General features: G+C 36.8%; 1 long non-coding RNA gene across 1 annotated transcript; it reads left to right on the forward strand.

The window, feature by feature from the left end:
* Positions 1–25,083, forward strand: LOC139073710 (uncharacterized). Its single transcript, XR_011522692.1, has 3 exons — positions 1–166; positions 18,577–18,656; positions 22,962–25,083. It is a non-coding gene; the product is annotated as an uncharacterized lncRNA (long non-coding RNA).
* The last annotated feature ends 1,269 nt before the right edge of the window (positions 25,084–26,352 follow it).

Here is a 26,352-nt window from a genome sequence, read left to right on the forward strand (position 1 = left end):
TTTCCCCGCCCCAAACCTCCAATGGTTTAACTCCTGCAGGAACGAACAAGATTCCTTTCCCAGAAAAATGACTCAGTGTTGTTTTCATCCTTCACAATATACTGGGGATTTGGATTCTCCAATATGCTGTAGAACACAGGAGTTCTGAGCTGAAACATCCTTAACGGTATGTGGAATGTGAGCGAGAACTTTTGTTTAGTAGTAAAATGACAAATTTCTGAGAGGGAGTCTTGCTGTATCTTAGACAAACTTCCTAATATCATTGGGCATCTTCAATAAATGTCTGGACTGCATAATCTCTAAAACTATTTCCAGCTCTAGATTGTTAGCTCTCCGTAGCAGTATAAGAGTTGTACTGCAGCCTTAATGGTTCTCTGCTTGAAAAGTTCAATTGGAATTGTTTTTAATAATATTTCTTTGCAAAAAAATATTCTAAATATGATAATGAATAAATACAAAACTATAAATAAATAAGCACAGGATGAGCCTCATCCCATGACATGTGTATATTGGCAAGTAGCCAGAGAAAATATTCTTTTCTAACACATTCCCTGAAGACGCACTACAACTTTACACAAAGAGGAGAAATGGGCTTAATCTTTCCCTTTCCCACTGTCAGTGTGATTAAAGTTTACTGATACAGGTGTAATTTCAATTTAATATCTCTTCTAAAATCAAGTTTCTTTTAGGATTTTCATTCTATCAATGAATAAGATTTCTGGACACCAGGTCCAGATTTCTGGTGTCCAGAAATCTTGGGTAATAGACAAAGAAACACCCACCACCACCTGCTAGTAGTATGAGCCTGGAAAAACCATATAAACTCTTGGAGGCACAATTCCTTCATCAGCAGCATAGGAATGATTCAAGACAGCCTGTCTGTGTGTGTGTGTATCTGTGTGTGTGTGTGTCTCTGTGTGTGTGTGTCTGTGTGTGTGTGGATGTGAAGCTCTTAATTAATAAATACATGTGAAAGGTTTCTTAACCATAAAGTAACTTATTTTTATTGTAGAATTCATAGAGTACGGGATGTTTCATCAGAGACCAAAGAATAAAGACATTTTGCCTATTTATCTGAGTGGCAGAGAGGCTATTGGAAGCAAAGGAATTGATAAACTTACATGACAATAATATATGCTTTGAAAAAAGGAAAAGGCGTATTGGTCAAGTCAGTCCTACAAGATGTAAAAGCAACATTAATTTTCACAAGCCATGAAGTCCAGCTCTTCTTTGAAAGAGTGAGAATGTTTTAAAATGTAGGTTTTTATTATTATTTGGGTATGGTGAGGCTAACAGATCACGAGACAATTGGCACTGAAAACATAGCTTGTTACTCGTTGTTTCCAAGAACAGGAGGAATGAGGGGCATGCCATATCACACAGGACCACACAGAAAAGCGCCAGACCTGGGAAGGAGACAGAGGGAGGGAGGGGAAAACACGGGCTAGAGCCTTTATTTTGGTTTCTGTGAGCAGGAATTGGCAAGGCAGTGTAGGCAGGCTGAGGACTGGTTAGTCTGAATAATTTCAGCGGATTCAGGGGCATGGGGCTGTCCCTAGCTGTCTGGTCTGGCCCCTGGCCTTGGGGTGATGCCCTAAGGTGATTAGAGTAGGAGAATAGTGGCCCTGTGTGAGAGCCCAATAAAGGAAATGGTGACCATGTGGACTCTGGCTTGGTTAGTTTGCACACGAAAGGTGTACTCACAAGCTTGATATTGTTAGTGCCATTGAGTTGATTCTGACTCCTAATGACCCTGTGTAAAGTGGGACCTTACCTGGTCTTTTTGTGCCATACTCTTACCTTCTGGCACTAAGTCAGACAACTCTCTGCTGCTATTCAGAAGGTTTGCATGGCCAAGTTTTTCAGAAGTGGGCGGCCAGGTCCTTCTTCCCAGTCTCTTAATCTAGAAGCTTCACTGAAACCTGTCCACCACTGGTGACCCTGCTGGTATTTGAAATAGCGGTGGCATAGCTTTTAGCATCACAGCAACATGCAGCTGCCAGAATATGATAAGTGACAGATGAGTGGTGTGGTTTTCTAACTGGGGAACAAACACCACCGCAGTGAGAGTGCCAAATTTTAACCTCTAGACTACCAGAGCTGGCTACTCACAAGCTAGTCTTTTGCTTTCTCTAGGAATTGGCTAGCCCTGGGAAGAGCAGTCTCTCCACGGTCAGCAACGCCCCAGATGTCAAAGCATCAGAAATAAGAAGGCATGATTAATACAGAGAACATTTGATGAAAGAGAAATTGTATCTATCAGAGACGTGCCAGTGTTCACGGTTTTACAAAAGACAATTCAAACATAATTTATATCAAATAAGTAAATAAGCCATATGCAAAGAAATGTTTCAGAATTTCTCACTCACTTTGTAACTATCCAAAAATTCCAGTGACTATGGTCATCCTTGGAGTGGTTATCTATGTGTGTATGTCCTCTACACCTATTGTATAGGTCTGATGCAGATCTGATTCTGATTGTATGGGCTAGCATTGCAGCAAATAACTGAAAAAGAATATGGAAAGTTATCAGAGAATATATTCCCTAGTTGCTGCTCCAGGCCAGGAATCTCTTGTTTTAATCGTAGCATCCACAGTAACTTGAAGACTGCTTGCTATAAATGTTGAGGGGATATTTCCTCAATTGTCTTGAAATGACACCTGAAGAGCTTTAAAGAAGATAAGATAAATCCAGTTGGAAAAACATTGACAGTTTGAGGTGTTTGCAAGATGGCCAGAGGGAGATGTGTAGTAAATAGCTAACTATACAAGGTTTGGAGCTCTCAAGATAGGTGTCCTAAAGATAGAGACTAAGATGTATCATACAATAAGAGTAGAACACTAGGAGAGAAGAAGGTTGAAGACACAGTCTTGGGGATTATTTCACATGCCAAGCACAGTCTCAAATGCTCTATCATGGGAATGGGGCTTACGGGGGTGGTGCAGTGCACAACCTTCCCCTGTACATTGCACCTGTTTGCACTGCACAGCACAGAGTAGAGGCTCCAAAGAAGATTCTGAAGGGAAGGAAGGAGAGCATAAGAATAGCCAGAAAGGAGAAAGGGGAAACTGCATGACAACAGACTCCATTTTTCAAAAAAATTAGGCAAAACATATCTTATAGTGAAATATCTTCAGATACTCTCACTTCCTTCAGATGAATGTGACCCTCTTTTCCTTGGAAACAAACAGTGTCAATACCATGGTTTAAAGAGAAAGAGATTCTTGTAAGGAATAACAAAAAAAGACTGCGTGTAAACAAAGATATTATTTAACCGTGGGTGAGTATTTCTCTTCATCATGATGATGCTTCTACTATTCTTTTAATCTTTTTTTTTTTTTTTTTTTTGAGGAAGAGTAGCCCTGAGCTAACATCTGCCAATCCTCCTCTTTTTGCTGAGGAAGGCTGGCCCTGTGCTAACATCCACGCCCATATTCCTCTACTTTATACGTGAGACACCTACCACAGCATGGCTTTTGCCAAGCAGTGCCATGTCTGCACCTGGGATCCGAACCGATGAACCCCAGGCTGCCGAGAAGCAGAACATGCAAACTTAACTGCTGCGCCACCGGGCCGGCCCCCAATACCTATTTTTAATATTGACCCATTCAAATAATATATTTGGATTGTTTTAACACATTATTTCATTTCCCCTATCACCACACACTTATTTCTCCCGATTTATATGTAATAACGTAACTATATACAGCCTTTACTTGCTAAAGAAAGGCTTTTTTGTCACTTTGAGTTTTCTTAAAAGTAATTTTTTGTAAAGACTCAACCACTAATCTCCAACTTTTTGTTGTACCTTAAATGCATTGATTTTGTTATTTTCCAAATTTTTATTTATTTATATTTAAGATTTTATTTTTTTCCTTTTTCTCCCCAAAGCCCCCCGGGACATAGTTGTATATTCTTTGTTGTGGGTCCTTCTAGTTGTGGCATGTGGGACGCTGCCTCAGCGTGGTCTGATGAGCAGTGCCATGTCCGTGCCCAGGATTCGAACCAACGAAACACTGGGCCACCTGCAGCGGAGCGCGCGAACCTAACCACTGGGCCACGGGCCAGCCCCTATTTTCCAAATTTTTATTCAGATTTCTTTGTTACATTTTTTTCTATTTAATGTTCTCTAAGTCTCCCTGGCCCTACTATATTCTTTTGAAACATCCTATACCAAAAAAAAAAAAAAAAAAAGAATCTCAGCACTTTCTTGTGGCCTTTTAATTGCAAGTTCGTTTGTCTTTCCCACTCAACAGAATACTCTGATGTCAAGAGCTCTATGTCATGTCCCCACTGTTGTGTCCCGAGAATCTAGCAGAGTATCTGGTACAAAGGAGATGTTCAGTAGATCTGAAGTGAATTAATTAGAGAACAAAGAATGAACGAATGAATAATCTCAAGTGAAGGACCAGTCATTCGATGGTGGGTGGAATCACTGAAATTAAGTTTTTTATGATAACGAGGATGCAATCAGTATAAAGGATGATGATGTTGGAAGTAACATATTTTCCTAACTGCATCAGTTAATGCTTAAAAGCAATAAACAATTCTTAAGAAAACCCTCAGAGCAAATATTTTGGTTGTCCAGAATGGGGAGGAGCTGCCCACCTAAGCATTTTAAAATGACAATGCTGACGGTCTTTTTCCACAAGAAGTGTGCCAACTCTGAGAAGACCTATGAGTTGTATCATTGATTTTATGCAATTCTTGTCCTTGAAATTTATTTTCATTATAAGTCTTTAATTCTATGTAAATCAAAGGAGGGCAAAAACCTAAACATTCCAGCAATGGACTTCAAACTATATATTTAATTTTTAAACATACTTTAAATCTTGCACAAATCTTAGCTTTCCTAATACACTGATGTAGTCTGTGCTTTTTCTTGCCAATTTTACTCCATGTTGGTTTACTTGGCACTATTTCAAGACTTTTTTGGAATGTAAGCAGACGTTTCCCTATTTTACATTAATTGAAGGTTGTTTTTTTTTTTTTTTTTTTTACCACAAGTAGTTATTTCCTATTGATTTTTGCTATCAAATTGTTTCTGAGAACAGTGAACTGAAAATTTGGTCAAGCTGGGTCAAGTCTTAAAAACTTGCTCTGCCTCCAAATTCATTCCCCTTATTCTCACTGAGTTTATTGAGGTAAAATTTATATACAATAAAATTCACAAATTTTAAGTGCACAATTTGATGAGTTTTGAAAAATGTATACTTCCATGGGTACACATTCCTCTGTGACACTTTGTAGCCCATCTCCTTCCCCAAGCCCTAGCCTCCAGCAAACTCAGATTTACTTTCAGTCACCAAGGTTTTGCTTTTTCTAGTAATGCTTCATAAGTGTCTATATTCGGCTTCTTTCACTTAGCATAAGGACTTTGAGATTCATCCATGGTGTGTGTATTAGTAGTTTGTTCCTTTTTATTAGTGAGTAGTATTCCATTGTATAGATACACCACAATTTGTTTACCCATTCACATGTTGATGAACATTTGGGTACTATCAATGATTTGGCTATTGTTAACACTCATATATAAATATATGAGTGGACACATGTTTTAATTTTTCTTGGGTAAATACCTAAGAGAATCCAGTTAGGGATTGCTGGATCTTATGGTAAGTGTTTGTGTAACCTTATAAAGAACCTCCAAAATAGCTGTAGCATTTTGTCATTCCCACCATCAGTCTATGAGAATTCCACCAACAAGAATAGAAAGAAGTTACATTGGGTAGAATTCTCACAAGGAGAAAAATCCACCAATTAATAGTAATAGTTTGAAAAACTTTGCCAATTCTGCCTCTCTTTCAATTGATTGTTTTTTGTCCTGATTTTGGATCATATTTTCCTGCTCTTTTGGATGCCTTGTGATTTATGATTAGATTGTGAACAATGTGAACCTTACTTTGTTACTTGCTCGATTTTGTTGTATTCCCTTAAACAGTTTTCAAGTTTGTGAATGTGGCTGTTACTAAGAAATCGCGTGACCCTTTTGTGACTTGCTTTTGAGCTTTGTTAGAATGGATTCACAGCAGACTTTAGGCTAAAGCTGTCTTAACTCCATTACCAAGGCAATATTCTTGTGAAGATTCAACCCAATTCCCCAAGTATTATGAGGACTTTCTATTCCTTTCTGTGAGAACATAAACTACTTCCAGATCTGTTTAGATTATTGACTTCCAGTGTTTTTTTCCCCACACCAGAGTAATTTTTTCTAGTATATGCCACAGATAAGTACTCAGTCAAAAACTTGAGGAGTTCTTATTCTATGCAACTTCCTCATCTCTGTTCCATAAATTCTAGCCATCATGGATTCTCCACTTCCCAATCTCTGTTTGCACAACTAAGTGGTACTTCTGGGCTCTGTTTGGGCTTCTTCTCAGCTCACTGGAGCCTGAGAACAGCTGTTAGTCAGGAAGCTGAGGCAATTATAACACTTAACTTCATTACTTTTTCTTCTTCCGGTGATCATGGTCCTGAGGTGTCTATAGTCCAATGCTGAAGAGAGATGTTTCCTTTTTGGGAGTGTAGAGTCTGGTTTTCTAGATGTTTCTGACAGTAGAGTAAATCTGGTTCCTATTACCATATTCAAAGCTAGGAAATTTTCTCACTTCACTTTTGAATTAAAAAAACTTAGTTATGAAATAATGTGGTGAGCTGTAAGTAATATCAATATGGAATAATAATGTCTTAATTATTATGTAATACATTTTTCCAAATTATTCACAAAAAACAACTCCTGGGACAGATGTTTAAAGTATTCACCTACTTGTTGGATTTCTCAATGTAACATGATTAGAACAACTTTTATTTGTGTTGCAATATGTTTCCCTCATAGGCATTCTTCTTTAACTTTCACTTCTTTCCAGAGATTTTTAATTGATAAGTTTGGAGGGGGATATAATTTTGATATGCAATTCTTCTTATCTTATAGCCTATCCTCTTTAACTGAGCGATATGTAATAGTCAAGTTTAACCTAAGTTTTAACATCTAAAAGAGGAGTGCAACCCTGTAATAAATGAATAAAACAGCACCTGGCTGATTCTGACCTTTCTCTTCTCCATTAGTTCCACTAAATTTTCCTCCATAACCATTTTTCTTCTGCTTATTCTTTGATATAATTTATTTTTTTCTGTGGATCCTCCTCATATTTGCTTTAGCATTGTTACAGTGCTCTAACAAATAAATTGGTTTTGGGAGGGACTGCCTGGGCTGCGTCTCAGGAAGGTTTTTAGGTAGGTTTTTATTCAAGGAGTAAAAGTGTTCTCAATGCTTCATTAAATTTTCCTCCCCATATGTGATAGAAGAGACCAGTGGAATTGGAGTTCGGATTATGAGGAAATGTGAGTTTGTGAGCCTGAAATGTGTATCAACCCCAGTACAAGATAGGTGAGATGGTTAAGAGATGAAAAATTGGAAATTTTAAATATATCCTATGATGCATTCATTTCCTACTCTTCAAATCTGAATTTTCTTCTGTTTTCTTTCTATATATCCCCAGTAAGAACTAATACTTTAGTATTAGCCGATAACTTTAAATGTGGATATCATCAATAATAAAAGTCTCATTATGAAAACTTATTTCCACTTCCACACACTTGAATGGGATATCTACCTTTTAAATAACCTCTGTTAAAATTGTAAACAGTCAACTTAGCTATTGTATCTTTAGTTGGAAATTATTTCAGCATTCTATATTTTGATAAATGAAATGTTTACACCAAACCAAACAAAAAGTACAAATCAGAACAGAAAGCACAGAAAAAAATGGATGTGTAGGAATCTTGATTTATGACAAATCTGTTATTTCAAGGCGAAGAGAGGGAATCCCATAGCTTAAGTGCGATAAGTGACTACTCACACAGAGAAGAATCATGTTAGAAATTTACCTCTCAGTGCAGAAAAAATAAATCTCCAGATCTACTAAAGACAGAAATGTGAAAGACAAAACAGTAAAACATTTTTTTAAAAATTGGAAAATACCATTTTGGGGGGTAGAGAAGAATTAAGAAAATAAAATTGCACACACATACACACATACAAAGCATGAAGCATAAAGGAAAAGTTCAATAAATTTTACACTAAATTATCCTAAAATTAAAATTCCAGAACAACAAAAATACCATGAATAAAGATGAGACAGATTGGAAAGTCATTAAACCTATGAAAAAGATGTACAATCTCGGGCTGGCCCCGTGGCCGAGCGGTTAAGTTCGCGCGCTCCGCTGCAGGCGGCCCAGTGTTTCGTTGGTTCGAATCCTGGGCGCGGACATGACACTGCTCATCAAACCACGCTGAGGCAGCGTCCCACATGCCACAACTAGAAGGACCCACAACAAAGAATATACAACTATGTACCGGGGGGCTTTGGGGAGAAAAAGGAAAAAATAAAATCTTAAAAAAAAAAAAAAAAAAGTACAATCTCACAAGTAGCAGGAAAAAAACAATTAAAGCCACAACGAGCTTTGATTTGTAAAAATCAATAAGATTTCTAAAAAAAAGTCTTTAAAAAAAACTTCATGCAAATGTTGATAGTAGTTTTATTCACACTTCCTAAAAAGTGGAAGCACCCAAGATTTCCTCAATAGGTAAATAAACAAATTGCAGTATAAACACTCAATCAAATACTGTTCAGTGATAGGGATTGAGCTATAAATGCACACAACATAGATGAATCTTAAATGTCTATTGTTAATTGAATCAATCCATTCTGAAAAAGATTACAATACTGTGTAATCCCAGTCATAAAACATTCTGAAAAAGACAAAAATAGAGAGAGAGAAGTTGTGTGCATGTGTGTGGGGGGGAGGGGTTGTTGAGTAGGTAAAGTACAAGGAATATATAGGGTGGTGAAATTATTCTGTACGGTACTGTAATGGTGGATATACAGCAACGTACACTTGTCAAGACCCATAGAACTTTGCAGAACAAAAGAGGAACTTTAATGTGTGCACAATAAAAAAATAATCAACTAGAAAGTTGAATCATCTCAGAATGGAATGCAGACTGTGACAAGAGACTATTATAAATGGATGACAAAGTCTAACTGAAGGAGTGGGGATAGGGGCACTGACTTCAGCTTTGGACATGACAAAAATGTAAAGTATCACCTCACTCCGGTCAGAATGGCTATAATTAACAAGACAGGAAACAACAAATGTTGGAGAGGGTGTGGAGAGAAGGGAACCATTGTTCACTGTTGGTGGCAGTGCAAACTGGTGCAGCCACTATGGAAAGCAGTTTGGAGTATCCTCAGAAAATTAAGGATAGATCTACCATATGATCCAGCTATCCCACTGCTGGGTATTTATCCAAAGAACTTGAAAACACAAAGGCATAAAGATTCTTGCACCCCTATGTTCATTGCGGCATTATACACAATAGCCAAGACGCAGAAGCAACCTAGATGCCCATCAAGGGACGAATGGATAAAGAAGATGTGGTATTTATACACAATGGACTACTACTCAGCCATAAGAAATGACGAAATCCTACGGAATTTCTTTCTCTGTCCTCTACACTAGCAGCAATTTTAATAATATTTTAAATATTCCAAATTGCTGTGAAGGAGCAAATTAATGTCCAATATAGATTGAGGAGGGTGACAGGAAAGATCAAGTGAGACTAGATAGTAATACAGGATGATAATATTTATTTCAGTTAATAGGACACGGCTGGGGAACTCACATAAACTGAAAAGATGACTCATCTTCTGGGGAAAAACTATATAAGAACAAAGGGCTAATGGAGCCAGGACAGTAAACCCTTCTACTTTCTCTGCAGCATCTAAAGGAGGGCACTGGTGGGGCATGGGGATTGGGAGAACCCTCCTGGACTGTCTGCTGCCTATGGGTGGGGAGCTGTAAATTGTCGCTGTTCCCAGAAGCTTCAATGGCACCCACCTCCAGGCCCTTGCTACAATTCGATCTTGTTTAGCTCAGTATTAAGATCTGCGCTGTTGGGGCCCACTGGTGGCGCAGTGGTTAAGTGCCCACATTCCACTTTGGCCGCCTGGGGTTCGCTGGTTCAGATACCAGATGCATACATGGCACCGCTTGGCAAGCCATGCTGTGGTAGGCGTCCCACATATAAAGTAGAGGAAGACGGGCACGGATGTTAGCTCAGGGTCAGTCTTCCTCAGCAAAAACAGGAGGATTAGAGGCAGATGTTAGCTCAGGGCTAATCTTCCTCAAAAAGAAAAAAAAGTTCTTTAAATTTTAAAGAAAAAGAACTGCGCTATTTCAAGGGCTTTAAAAGAGGAAAACCAGAAAGTGTGCCAATAACACTAAGTAAAATTTATAACCTTTCCCAAAATGATCCTGCTGACCTGCTTTCCCTTGTGTTGCCCTTTATTAATATCTTTCATTTTAACCAGCTAACTGAAAAAATAAATTAATTATTTCCTATTGCATGACCTGACATATGAAATTAATGCCTGGTGGTGGTATTTTTTTAAGCTTTAATTACATGTCTTGCCAAGGGAAGAATTTATTATGTTTTCTATGAAAATTAATGTTTTTATAATACATTCTTCTTACAGTCAGTATAAATATTGAGAACTTTATGATACCTTGTTGTCTAAACTGAACTTTTCAGAATGGAATTCTGTTCTTCTTAGAATTTAAAGGGAAAGGTAAGAATTTTATCTCTTTATACTGATAATATTTTGCTTTAGAATGAGCCAAATGGTGTTATAACAGTATAAATGAGATGCAGAATAACGTTGCATAAAGTGCTGTGTACTCTATGATTTTTTTTTCTTTCTTTTCTTACCTTTCCTTTTTTTTTGGTAATTCAACTAAGAGTATAAGTAAAGGGAGTATAAAGTAAACTTTCTTTAAACACCTTTATTGAAGTATAATTGACATGCAATAAACTGCACATATTTAAAGTGTAAAATTTGCTAAGTTTAGGAATATACACAAACCCAAAACCATCACCACAAGATAATGAGTGTATCCATCACCTCCAAAACTGTCCTTGTTCTCTACTGTAATCCTTCCTGCCTCCTACCCCCTATTTCTAGGCAACCCCTTATAGCTGTTTACTGTCACTATAGATTAGTTTGCATTTTTTAGTATTTTATATAAATAAAATCATGAAGTGTGCACTCCTTTTTTTTCCCTGGCTTCTTTCACTCAGCTTAATTATTTTGAAGATCATCCACATTGTTACACATACCAACAGTCCATTCCTTCTTATTACTAAAGAGGATTTCTGTGTTTGGATACCACAATTTGTTTATCCTCTCATCTGCTGATGCATATCTGGATCATTTCCAGATATCGGCTGTTACAAATAAAGCTTCTATGAACATTTGTGTCTAAATCTTTAGAATATCCTGTTAAGAAAATGAAAAGATAAGACACAGACTGGGAGAAAATATTTACAAGTGTTATATCTGTTAAAGAACTTATACCCTGAGTATATAAACAACTCTCAGAACTCAATAATAAGAAAACAGACATCCCAATAAAAGCAACGGGCAAAAGATTTTAGTGAGGACTTCACCAAAGAGTATAAATATAGCAAATAAACTTAGGAAAAGATGCTCAACATTATTGGTCATGAGGAAATGCAAATGAAATGCACAGTTAGGTACCACTATCCATCTATTAGAATGAGCAACATTCCGAGTGTTAGCAAGGATATGGAGGGGCTGGAGCTCTCATGACTCTCGGAAATTCTATCAATTCAATTTCCAAGCCTCTGTTTTTCATCTATAAAGTCGGGGTGATAATACTTCCATCTCTCGGGGCTGTTTGAAGATTACATGAGATGAGGGGTGTAGGGCCCTCACAAGCACCTGGCTCATGGCCAGCATTCACCAAATATTTTTCATTTATACTGTCAATAATTATTTGTTTAATTAAGTGTCAGTTACCAAAATAAGCTTCTAATAAAATTGACTGAGCTAATATTTTGCTGATGTAAATGAGAAATCTGAATTCTGGCAGATTTATATAAGCCTCAAACGCATTTTCATTTGGGCACAAATATTAAGAAGTACTAATAACTCTAATGAAAACCATTCAAATACAAAAGTTTGGACTTGCCCAATGGATATATAAAAGGGCCATCAAATATGAATTTATTAATTAGTGTTTCTCTGTCTTCACTTTATCATTAGCCATGATATAGTTCCTATTGTGGATTAATAATTTTTTGAAAATCCAATATCATATTTTTAGTGCATTTGTAGTTCTAAGTATGTAGATTTATGTTGTAAATTTCTTTGACTTTTCTAGTGAAAACCTTAAGACATATTGGCAGGTCAGAAGCTAAGTTCATGAGATACATATTATACAAATATAAATGGTTTAATTCCATTTTACTGCTTTGTGCTGTTCTTGCCTCATTCTAAAGTGTAAATACTTTGAATGACACAAAATAAACTGATTTTATCATTAAAAGAAACATCCAGTTTCATTTTAAATTGCCTCAATGTGGCACCTATGGTTTCGTCTTCCCAGCACATTTCTATCCCCTGCAATTATTGTGTCACATTGTGAGTACAAGATCATACTTCCTAAAATTGATTCCTGACTCTAAAATAAAATGTTGCTATAGTGTCCAGGCATTTAATGCAGAACTTCTTCTCTCCACTCTGAGATCCTGGGTGTTCAAGGCTCTGCCCCCTTCTCTACCCTCCCCCTGGGGCCCTCTCCTCCCACCAGAATTCTGCACCGCCTCTGGAGCCCACAATTCCCCAAGACTTAGCAAAACCATTGGTGCAAAGTTAAGTCTAATGAAATAGAGTTCCGTTAGTTAGACATCTGTGGACTACTTAGGACTGCCTAACATTTGTAATTTTATTTTACGGAAAATTGTACTTCATGAGTAAATTCTCCTTGAACTTCAAACTTTTAGCTTTCAAAGGAACATTAAGAACAAAATCTATTCTTGCCAGTGTCCTGCTTATATTGTATAATGCTTGTATTCAGACATTTCACTCAAAAGTCATATAATTGCAATCAATTGATCAATAAGTAAACCATCCTCAGGAGTCATACCTATAAAATCCTAAAGAACTACAAGATTAACGCTTTGAAATTGAGTTGCTCTCTTTCTAAACCTAAGGAATGCTTAGCATCACAGGCCATCATAGAGGACAATATCTGTACCTCTGAGAGACATGGTAAATAACACGCCCATGTGTTTTCACTGGGATGCTGAGTTCTGGTGGGACAGGACAACATTCTCTTCTTATAAACACAGGAAGAATAGCTAAGTTTTATGTTTTTTGTATTATAGGTAAAGAGAGGACTACATGAGGAAATTATTTCATCTAGATTGTCACCAAGTCAGAATTACAACGTCCTTTAAATAAGTTTTACTAGACTAAAAAATTTTGGAAACTATCATTTATCTGTTTCTTCCACTTTTCTCTTATAACTTTTGATAACCTAGGTACTTACAAAAATAAGTTAGTATATAATGAGGCAATAACTATCTTTTACCTGCTAAAACAGTGTCTTTGGAGGAATGTAAAAGAAAAATTCAACTGGTTCTTTTATTAATAATGTTTCTCCACCAATACAGACACTGACTTATTCTGGAAACTTCTCCAAACTACATTTTGTTAGCATTTTCATTCCTAGAACATGATCACGCATTTCTTTAGGCGCAGTTATGTAATTGCTCCCTAAGTGTTCCATATCTGTGTATTTAATCCGTCAAATTATATTGCTGTTTCTTTCCTCGGAGCGAGCATGACTTTTCTGACTTTTGCACATCCCCTTTGAAATAGTTCATCAATAGATACTTGAATTGTTTAACTGTTTAACGTTAAAGATAGGAAGACTATTAATATACTTTATAAAATTTTACTACTAAGAGTGAATAGTTGTGTTTATTTGGTTAGTTGTCCGGGGTGAAATGGAATGGCTATTTGACTGTTAGTAACGTGTGCTCTACTGCATCTGCTCTGTGCTATTGTCCATATGCTGTGCACACAGGCCGGGAGCAGGCACGGTGAGCTGCCCCGGCCCTCGTTCCCCAGATGCTGGCAGTGTTGCTACTGGTGCACACCTGAGGCCCTTGCCAGATATTGCCCTAAACCATGAGGCGCTGCCCAGCTGAAGGCTAACACCCTCCCTGGCAGCAGCTGTGTTTACTTCCTTCCCCAAATGAGGACAACTGGGAGGGAGCATCTCTGCTCCCCTAGCACAGAGGGCTCCTCTGGGACCTCCTTGGTAGCGTGTCACAGTTTTTCCTCTGCCCCTGCCTGCCTCCCCCACTCCCTTACAGGGCTGTTCCCAAGGCATGACTCAATAAATCCCCGGCACACAAGCCTCCCTCTCCTTGTTTGCTGCCTGAGAACTCAACCTGTGACAACCCTGTCTTATGATCCAAGAGAAAATATAATATGAGAAAGAAAAATAAGCTGTCCACAGTTGTCCAAACTTTGCTTCCAAAATATCTGATATTATTTGTTTCCTTAAGTGAAAAAGAACAGCAGCTCTGATGTTTCAATCCTTTTCTTTCTCCTGTGGTGGCTCAGTCCAGACACTCCCTTGTCAAGTATTAAAACTATGTGAATCCATTAACCATGACTTTAGAAACTCCTTACCCATAACATATGTGCCAAAACCAATGTACTGCTATCCATCACACAGAGCTGATGAATGAATATCGAATGAGACATATAGGACACTATTATACAATGAAAGAGAAAAATAAATCTATAGTAAAATACATTGGTAATACTTCCATTTGTCCTATGTGTAGCACAACCCAGAATTGGGGGTGAAAATATGATTACATCTATTCACTTTTTCCAGTTAATTTCTCAAACTCCAAGTTGCCCTTATTAGGAAATTCAGTGTCTCAATTTTGAGGCTGGGAAGGGATTCAAAGAGAAGTTAAACTATCATGTTTTATTCCTTTGAAAAAAAGTCTGAAGCAAATAGGATAAAATACTAATATACATTAATTCTCAGGGGGTGTACATGTGTATTTGCATTACTTTTAGTACTTTTCTATATTTGTGAAAATTTTCCTAAAAGATAGATGAATAACCCTAAAATCAGTAGAGCAAACAAGATCTAGATTCCCTGGGCACCCAGTAACCTCTGAAACAATTTTATTTAATTTTATGTATCGTAAATTGACTTATCTGAGAGCCAGTTCAGCCTAAATTCCTCTTGAAACCCCCTGAGCAGTAGTTGCCCAGGGTAGGCTTTATTATCATTGGGCCACAGACAGTGGCTGTGTCCCTCTCTCAGATCTGGCAGCTGAGGCATAGATGTCCTCTATTTGCCCTCAGCCCAGGAGCCTCTCATCCATCTGAACTGGGACTCCGTGCAGGACTTCCCTCCAGATGTGAGGGCCTGCTGCTCAGAATAAGATTTGTCCACACGCATCCTCCTCACCCCCTTCTTTCTTGCTCCCCCTTTATCTTGCTTTTCAACAGTCTTCAATTTGCACGTCAGGGCCAAAGTTTCCCCTGTTTTTATCTATTCAAATTTCTGTAGACCTCCACTCAGCAAGGTAAGAAGTGTGCAAACGTCCTAACAAACTAGAAAGAAGTGTGAACAAGTCTGCATAAAGAGCAGCCGTCCAGACACTGAACGTGGCATGCAGAGCCAGACGCTCTTGTCCAGGACTTGTCGGTTTTGCATTCCAATTCCTCTGCAATATATCCCACACCTAAAAATTGAGCAAATAGAAAAAGGCTCTGAAAAGTGTCTGACTCATTGAGTCCACATATTGTCACATATTAGGTCTGCTTGAGGAATATCCCTTAGGCCCAAACTCAGAAAGTTTTTGCCTTATTTTAGATACAATTTTACTAAGCCTGTTAATCTGGGTTTCATGCCCTCTGAATTTACATTAAATTGGATGAGCCAAGAAAGATGTAATAATAATGTAATAATAATAATAATAGTTTAACCAGACACAGGAGAAAAGGCTGAAATTTTCTGAAAATCAGTAGTATGAATATCAATAAAACAATGATATGGAGCCACTTAGTATAGAGACTCAGGGTTTTAAAAAACTTAATAGAACCTAAAGACCTCTCTGTATTGCAGCACAATATAATAGCAATAAGATAAAGCAAAAAATAACTAGTTAATACAGTGATTAATAAATCAAAAAAATCTAAAGTACATATTGGAAAATCTTCTATCCACCCAAACTGATAAAATTAAAATACATGCTTAAACCTGTCTAGAAAACCTGATTACAGAGAAGTTTTTCCAATTCAAGTCTAAACATGTCATTTCTGCACTTAATTTTTTTCCATGGTTTCTGTTTCCACAACCATGGTCTCCAAATAGGGGTGTATGTACCTCAGGGGGAAAAAATAGACAATCCTTTGGCGTGTAGGAAGAAAATATTGAAATAGTTACATTTATTACACTCTATTTATTATATTTAAAAAGAAATTCATTAAACTGTATTGATGCATCATATGCAGGTAGGCCCTAGCGCCCTCCTCCAGCTCCGTGGTAAACAGTCACATAAAGGATTCAGAGGCAGGATCTGGGTGCCACAGCACCGTCTGATCAGGATGCTCATGCTCTTTCATTTACTTTCAATGTATTGCAATGAACCGCAGTTTGTATGTGTCAGCAAGGGAATTTATCATTACTTAGTTATTACTAAATCTAAGAAAATGAGCACCTTGTTTAAGAGCATTCCCCCGAAAAAAACATTGTTTGCAGAGAATACTAATAATGTAAGCACAAGAGAACAATTAAAACACTGCAGATCAGAAACACCTTCTTCCCTGAACACAAGCTTTCTCCCAGCCACATCACAAGGAAAAGAGAAGGGTGATCTGGTAAGTTTTAAGAAGATGCTAGGCAAAAAAGTTCAAAATTATCAAGAAGATTATTAAAAATACTGATTTCCATCTGCCATTATGGATGAGCCTCCAAGCATAGATTTCGCCTTGAGATGCCAACTGATGACAGTAGAAAGCTGTCCCGATTAGCAAGCCCCTTAAAACTATATTTTATTTTTTCTTTAGTGTATCCCCTTGAAATGTCTATGTTTTTATTTGTGTTTAGTAATGTACATCATTCTCTCAACAGCTATATATTAAGAGTCCTCTCTGTGCCAGGTGCTATCATGGACACTTGAGAGATATCAATAAAGAAAATAGATGTTTTAAAAACTGCCCTTATGGGGGTCTGCCCCATGGCTGAGCTCAGTGTGCTCCACTTCTGGCCTGGGTTCATGGGTTTTGATCCCCAGTGCAGACCTACAGTACTCATTAGCCATGCTATGTTGGTGACCCACATTCAAAATAGAGGAAAATCGGCACAGGTGTTAGCTCAGGGCTAATCTTCCTCAAGCAAAAAAGGAGGAAGATTAGCAACAGATGTTAGTTCAAGGTGAATCTTCCTCAGAAAAAACGAACAAACACTGCCCTTATGGAGTTCACATGCAAGTATATAAATACATAAACATACATATATTAAGGAGTGCTTTTATTTTTAACAAATTATGTGTGTGATCTACAAAGTTTGGATGCCACTGGTATCCAAAGGAATGACTTGCATGGCGTGCAAAAAACTTCCTACCTATGTGACTTTAATTCTCGCCATTTATAGTCCCAAACTTCACTTCCCTGTAATTGTGATGCATTTGCATTTCTTCAAACATTTTGTTACACTACTGCTCTCCTCACTGTTCTGCATATCTCTTCTCTCTGGCTGGAGTGCTTCATCTCCCCTTTATTTCCCTTATCTTCTTGTTTCTCACATCTCCTTTATTATCCTTCAACATCCAGCTCAGTCCCCTCCTCAGTGTAACCACATGTGATTGTTCTCCAGAAAGAATCAATTCCTCGTCTATGCCTTCCATCACTGTGCCCTGTATCAAAGTCCATATTGCAATTACCACACTGTTCTAACACCATTTGTTGATATAATCATGATCTCCCTGAGGGAGAGATTACATCTTATCCTCTTTTTTATCTCCATGACAAGTACCATGTCTGGCACACAGTAAACCCTATAAATATTTTAAGGGAATTGTATCAAACAAATCTCCACATAGTTTTCAGATAACTGAAGTTTCACTTTTTTTGTTTCGTCAAAGAAATTTAATTAAGGGACTAGACTTGCTGGTTTTCCAAGAGAATATGTCTCTGGTCAATTTGAAGTTAATAGATGTATGTGTATCATGTGCTTTCTTGATTTTACAATATCTAAAAGCATTAACCTGCTTCTTGTTTGGTAACGTTTGTTCCACAAAAAAAATTGGTTATAAATTTTTAAGGTAGACTAATATGCTAACATCATATGGAGCAAGATTGCTAGAAGTTGCATATAACTTTTTCACTTCTGGGAAGCAAGTTGAGTTAGAGGGTCAACATGCTTCTGGTGGTGGCATCTCACTTCCTTACTAATTTTATTGAAAAGTCACTTTGAAAAAGATGACTAAAGAATGCATGCTTTACAGCTATGAATACTGATAATGTCTGCAGAATTGCAGGAACCCAAGTTATGTAGACTTGAAAACACCAAATAAATTTCAACAGCCAAGGCTTTCATTCAGCATTTTGATGAGCTGTTTCTTGCCTCTGGCTAAACTGTCCATTCTATCGCCTTTGCTGTTGCAGACCATCTTGATCTCCGTGCCAAAATGGATTTCAAAAGACTCCAAGGATCTATTCATCTATTCGCCAAGGAAGAAAACATTGTGGGTAAACCACTAGGAATTTAGAGATGAACTTTACCTGGTAATTTTAGCCACTTAATGCCAAATCCACAAGTGAAAGAGGGAGAGAGAGAATATTAACGAGATTCAGCTGCTACCATGGTTGCAATAAAAAGTATGCAGAAAGGAACAGGAAATGCCCATCAGAAAATATGCTAGGACGCAAGTTCTTTTCTTCTCATTACTTTGACAATAAATCTTAATATTTTCCAGAAATTTGGATGAATATGATAAGCAACTATGTTTACAGTAATGTGATTACATTTTTTAAATTAGAAACAGCAAGAAGGTTATGTATTCTCTGCTATTTTGGGAAAGAATGAACAACTAAGGGGACTGGTATCTATAGAAATTGCAAACTACTTCTGGTCCCTTTAATTCCTACCATAGCTAAGACGAAGGAAAATCTTGTCTGAGCTATCTTACTCAATTATTCTCTTCCTGGTGTTGAGTTAGTTCCATTGCCCCATTGAAATCCTTTATAATGCTACATTTCTTGTGTACTTCATTCACATCTCAAATATGAATCTTCTACTCGTTACTTCAGTGTGTGGTACTTTGGTTTGATAGAGACATGGCATTTTAATCATTTAGCATCTGGTTTATTCATCATATGGTAAACCATGCTAAGAGTTACTTCCTGAAATTAACCTTTTACCGTGGCCCAAGTACAGAGTAGCAAACTATATTTTAAAATATGTAAAAACAAATTTTCTAGCCAATATTATAACTAATGATATAAATAAATCAACATGTGCTTTTGTAGTGAATTATGAGCATAGTAAAGGAAAAACGCAAGGGTGGCTGTCAAAACAAGTTAGATCAGTGGCTTTATGCATGTTTTTCCTTCAATAGAATTCTTTCATTATATGATATCTAATGTCAAAAGCCACTAAATAAAATAGATCAAAGTGGAGCTCCTCTGGTGGGACCTGACTTTATGGGGCTGGAGTTCTTTCTCCTGAGGCCTCTCATTTGTCCCAACCATGTCCCCTGAGGAGCTGCCACTGAGCTCTATGATCCTAGAAATTTAATGTAAAACCTACTGTTTTAACGTATGAGATCTTTTAAGGCAATGGAACTAAAACTCCTAGGAAACTTACCATGTGCCAAGTATTTTATACATATATTCTTATAATCCTCAAATCAACTCTGTAGATGGGATATTTATCGTCATATTACGTCTAGGGAAGCTGAAATTTAACACGATGAAACAATTTACTTGGGCATGCCGCTCGTGAGTGGTGTAACTGAGATTCCAGTCCACATCTGTCCATTCTGAAAGCTTACTTCCTTTTAGTCTATCACCTGCATTTCTTAGAAAAATATAAATGAGTGGGAGAGAGATAGCAGTGCTGTGATTAGACCCTCCTATAAGAATTTGTCTTTATATATTGAAAAAAAAATTGTTTGCTGTTCTCTAGGTTAAAGACACTAAGTCACTAAGTTGGTAATTGAGAGCTGAACAGTTTGCTCTTTTGGGGTCTACGGAATGGTCACAGGCAAAATGGTTTCTTTTTAACCACAATCTATGTGTGCTCAGAAGTGTTCTTGGCCCTGACCATGGGTCGGGTGGTGGGGAACAATTTTTTCACTGCTAAACTGTCATGGAAATGTTGAGCAGTTTGTTCTCAAGCCTGGTTGCCCATTAATATCACCTGGGGAGATTTCAAAACAAAATGATGCCTTGGCCCCACCATTGGAGGGGATCTCATCATTGGTAGGAATTGGGATCTGGGCATTTGTGGGTTTTTTAAAAAATTTTTTATTATTTTTTTAATTGAGGTAACATTGGATTATAACAATATATAGCTTTCAGATGTACATCGTAATATTCTAATTCTGTGTAGATTACATCATGTTCACCACCCAAAGACTAATTATAGTCCATCCCCTCACATGTGAGCCTAATCACCCCTTTTGCCCTCCCCGCTTCCCCTCTGGTAACCACCAATCCAATCTCCATTGCTATGTGTTTGTTTGTCGTGGTTTTTATCTTCTACTTATGAGTGAGATCATACAGTATTTGACTTTCTCCCTCTGACTTATTTCACTCAACATAATACCCTCAAGGACCATCCATGAAGATGTAGTATATATACACAATGGAATACTACTCAGCCACAAGAAATGGACATTTGTGTTTTTAAAAGTAACTTATAAGGTAGTCAGAGCTGATGTCAAGAAAAAACTCAGTTGGGGCAAGTTTAACTGTAGAGGTACAGTGTTGTCTGGGCTGTGATGGAGGAGAGGTTGGAAGGCATGGATGCGGGATCAGGAGTGTAAGAGAAGTGTAAAAGCGTCTTTATTTCTTTGTTGAAAAAAAGTTAGAAAGCTCACTAAAAGTTTTCAGAAGACTCTATCCAAAATGAGGTCTGTATCTACAATGATGACACACTTCTCACCTCTTGCTAAAGTTTCGACTTTAAGTGCCTATATGTTCAAAGTTTTAAACAGAGCAAGGAAACTTAGGAAACTCACCCATAGACAAAAGCAATTGAATTATAAATTACAGTTATGGATTTTCATCCTGATTTTCATCAAGTTTTAATTTTTCTAATGCAATAATATTTTAAAACATTAGAAAATCTTTTTAATAATTAAACTATTTTTATTATACAAAATATTATCTAATGGTTTAAAAATTAGCTCATTAGCTGTTCTGAACAGATGTTATTCTACATCATAAAAACAATGAGTTGTTCTGATCTTATTCATCCAACAATAATATTGGATAACAATAAAATATTTCTTTTCATCACAAATGTCTACTCAGTAAAAGATTAATGAAGATAATGGGTGACTAATGGATTATATGCAAGACATAACATTATCCTATCCAAACAAAAACTACCTAAACGAGTTTTTGAAACATAAGCTACTTGAAAACTTCAGAAGAATTTGTGGAAATGCCTCCTGTTTAAATAACTTTCTGTTGGTGATTAGAATATGAAAAATTAACATGGAATACAAATAAGTGGCATAAACATTTGACAAAAAACCTAAAGCCTTAGTTTAATAAAGCATCTAAGTCTGTGAGGAAGACTACATCTAGCAAAGAATATACCAATTAGAATATACTTTCCAGCCAGGGTTTCTGAGCCTATGAATGTGCACAATGACATGAGGCAGTATATCCCAGGTTTCCAAATGTACATTCTATGTGTACCAAAGATAAAAAGGAGGTCTCAATAATTTTTCTTTCTTTGATTCCTCCTTAGCCTCACTCATCCCTTACTTTGCCACATGCTATTAATTATTCAACCCCACCTGTGAAGAAGGGACTTCCTTCACCAAATGCCACCCCCACTAATAAGAAAACCCTGAAATAGAGCCATTCCTCTTCCACTTATCTTTTTTCTGAATCTCTTCTTAAGAACTTCCCAATACTTGTACCACCCATGGCGATGGATCTAACTCAGAGATTTGCTCTATAGAAACTCTCCAGATAAGTTCAAGTATGGTATAAACTCAGTGATATATTAGTTTTATAGAATTTAGTCCATCACTTCATAAGTCTTTCTTATTGTTATTAATAATATAATCAAATTACACATAACAATTCAATATTTGAAAAATTACCGGGGCCAAATAGGCTTAATGCAAATTTTAATGTCTATTTTCCCACAATATAATTTCTTTCAGGTTTAATGTAGTATTTCCAAAGCCATAAACCTGGGACAACTGAAAGAACTAGAAAATTATAGTCACAAAAAAAAGCATGATTGAATTTTGGCTCTCCTGCTTCCTAGCTCTGTTGCCTTGGACAAGTCACAACTTCTCCGAGCCTCACTTTCCTTATGAGGAAGATGAGTGTAATATAGCCCCTCCTACTGCAAGAATCAAACAAAATCATTTATGTAGCAATGAGTAGCACGAAATAGAGTGGTATATAAATGTTATTATTATTAGCGTGTTGAGTGTGTCGTGTTCATTTTGCTCTAACTTAATGGACACACTTACGATGTTCTAAGCGTCCAGTTGTATAAATAACTGTGTTCCCAATATTAAGACTGTAACTGCCAAGAAGCAAGAGAAGCAGAGCTCCTAACGTAACAGATCAGATACTCAATGAATGTAATTTAATAAATACCACGTTTTAAACTAGTTCTCAACAATTCACATGTAGAATTCCCAAAAAGCTAAGCCTGAATTTTAAGCTAGAAGGACAAGCAGTGATATTTATCATGGTGGGTTAGATACATTCATTGAATATTTGAGTTCTTTTGTGACCTTTTGGGGACTCCCTAAACATATAAGCCATGTGAATTCTTCCCCATTTTGTAGGTGAGAAAACTGAGAAATAGAGAATCTAGGTGATTCCCTGGCGATGGAACACGCGGGAGGTGAAGCTGTTGGAGCTCGGCCCCTCCCACTGCCTTCCCTGTCCAGGGGCCGGCAGTGCCTTCCCAGTTTGGATTCAGCCCCCACCTGATCCTTAACCGGTGTGTCCTTTCCTAACTTACCCTTCAAACATATGTGTTTCTGTTTGTAGTTGGATGTTAGTTCACATATTACTGGAACACTTTGTTTACTTGTTATATAATTAACTCTGTGGGATGTTGGAGTAGTAATACTCCCCAAAGATCATCAAAGAAATCATAAGTTCTTTAATGATAGTGTATATTTGGTTAATCACACAGAAATACTGTCTTGATTTTGTTTATATTAAAATTAATAATATTTGGAAAAGAATATCTGTGCCTATTTTGCTTGTCTGCAGCATACCAATACCCAACAAGTTTGTATAGAAACGTGTGCTGTCTAATGAGGACAATACTGGATCATAGAAAAAAGAGATCATCCTCGTTGCGGATATAGTTATAATCATCGAGACATTGCCTGAAAGCTTATTTATAAATTCATTAAGTTTTAGGCAGAATAATGCCAACTGTAATTTGTCACTTTGAATAGCAGGGACACTTCTGTTTACAGAGTCAGGAGAGTGTAAATGGGATGAGATTCCCTGGAAATTTTCCCCTTCTTTAATTTTAAAAGTCTGTCAGAACTTTCTTAGTTCCATTCCATCAAGTCATGAGCTTTCAATAAAACATCAATGGAAGAAAAAATGGGGGGGAAATTGAGTTAGCAAAGGGGATCCATCAGTCTTTTCTCAAGTTTCCTATCAACTTTTTTGGTTCAGCTTCACTCAGATCCTTTCTTAAGTCAAGAAAAAATTGCCTCATAATTAATATGATTACATTCATTTTGACAAAACAGAGTCCAACATTTAAAGTTACCCTAGGACTGAACTAGCCAAAAATAGTAGATTCAAGATGTACTGTTATTCAGTCACTCACTGAAATGCCCTAAAGCTTGACTTGTTGACCTTCACACGTACTCGGTTCTGTAGGACCCACTAGTTCTCACCAGTGGAGATTTACCATCACATGCCTGGTTTTGGTTGACAGCCCTGATTTGAAGTCTTGGCAAAACATAGTTGTTTATTCCAGAAGTTTTTGTCCTGGCTCTTCTAGAATTTTTCTTAAATCTACATAAAGACAATATTACATTAATCTTTTAAAAGCATGGGTGTATGGTGCTATGAAATTCTTGATGAATTTTATTTTCCACCATGGATTACATAAAATGCAGAAAATCAAGAAAAACTGGTCACTTGGCCTTACTAGGAAGTAGCGATTTGCGACCTTTTTCCCACATTGGGTTAGAACCCAGATACTGGGTGAGGCTGGAGTGTGAAAGACTGAAAACACACAGACCCTTGATTTCTGCTCGAAAGGCCAGATATTTCTGGTTGAGGACCCCTTCTAGTGCTTCATATCACCAGTCCATGGACCATGTGACACAATGCCATATTTGATGATATTCAGAATTTGTTTATCATTGTCATCCTCTGCTTATTATTATTGAGTGACAGATTTATGGCTTTAATTTTCTTAAACAGATATGAGAACACATCAGAAAACATTTTTCCAGTACATGTAATTAACCATAGGACCATTTTTTAATGTGTGATTTATTCAAATAGCTTTGAGTTTATAAATTTAGATTCACTTTAACCAAAACTTTTGAGAATGTACTATGTTGACACTAGAAGAGGTCATGTAGGCAATAATAAAATGCTCACCTGGTTCTCTTATTATGGTTCAGCAATAAGATATTTACACAAATAATTACAATATAAAGCAGAATGTCTGTTGGTTGCAATCAGGGAAATGTTTTTATTGTCCCCTCCTCATGTGACAACTTACTTAAACTTGTCCCAAGTGCTTTTCCTTTACATGTTTATAATGTATGCTGTAGCCTTTAACATTTGTGTGTACTTGAAGTAATCTAGGTTGTTATTTCTTTAAAGGCAAGTGTTTGTTTGTACTTTCCAATAGTTTCACATTTGAAGTGTTGAATTTTCTCCACTGGAAAAAAAATTAAAGTGAAATTGCTTACAAGACATTGCCATTGCTTCTCAGTTTCATAAAAACAGACTCCTTTTCTTCCAGTAGTTCAAAGTAGAAGGTGAAATGTTTACAGAGGATGATAACTACTAAGACGACTTTGATTTTACCTTTGCTATATGACCTTGCTCCATGATGGTTTCATTTCAAACCAGACACCATAACCTTCCTCAATTTCAGAAAATTTTTCTCTATGATTGCTTCATCATAGAACTGTAGCTCTTTTAGCACGTTTCCATCTGGAAATGAATCACTCAGTGATCCACATGTGCCATACCAACTGAAGTCAATCTGGGCCCCATCGGCAACAACTCTGCCAAACACAAGACTATTCCAAGCCATGAGGTGTTGGCTTTCCTACTTGATTAATGAGGACAGTATTTAAATCTGATATCATATTTTAAGGGAAACATTAAAAGTAAAGGGCTTTCATTTATCCTATCCTTAATAAAATGGTCAAATGTCAATGTGGATTAAAGTTGAAATCTACTTTATTTTGGAAAGTGGATTATTTCTGTCTAATTTTCTTCCTCTTCCTGATGGCAAAGAATTTCATTCATCGAATTTATTGAATTTCATTTATTTCTCATTTATTTTTCTGATGGCATGGAATTTTATTTATTGAATTATTGAATTTCATTATTTTTCTTTTATGATGTGAATTTCTCCTCTATTCTTTAAAATTTTTTAAATTATTTAACATCAAAATAACCTAAATGCCATCATATTTCAACAAACATCTACCAAAGGACAGTCTCACACTCTTGGTGACCACAATTCTTGTTGTCCATGTAATTATCTTTTGTTTGTAAAATGTATACCGTGTTTACCAAAGGTCACTATCACCAAAGATCTTACCAAGTAAAAGTAGGAATGGTAGTTATAATTCCACTCATAGCTCAAACTGACATAAACCTTAGAATAAGACACTTTGTGGGCTTAAGTAAAAAAAAAAATCTTCTTTATTCTTCCCTCCCTTATCAGACGTAGAATGTAAATTCTGTGTCATATATGATAACTTAAAGCTAGTGTACTGAATTCAAAAGATAAGAAGCACAAGATGTACTGTCTATATTATGCTTTGTGTAGAGCATATTGCATATATTATATACATCCTCATCTTTTATCAGTCTATATACCAGTCCTCATCTTAGCTTAGGTTCTCCAGAAATCAGAGCCTGAGGTAAGAGTTTGCATGCAGATAGGTCATTTGAGAAATGATTCCATTTATAGTAGTGAAGGACCTGGAGAGAGTGAAAGAAGGA

This window comes from Equus przewalskii, chromosome 9 (genome assembly GCF_037783145.1).
Source record: "Equus przewalskii isolate Varuska chromosome 9, EquPr2, whole genome shotgun sequence".
NCBI lineage: Eukaryota > Metazoa > Chordata > Mammalia > Perissodactyla > Equidae > Equus > Equus przewalskii.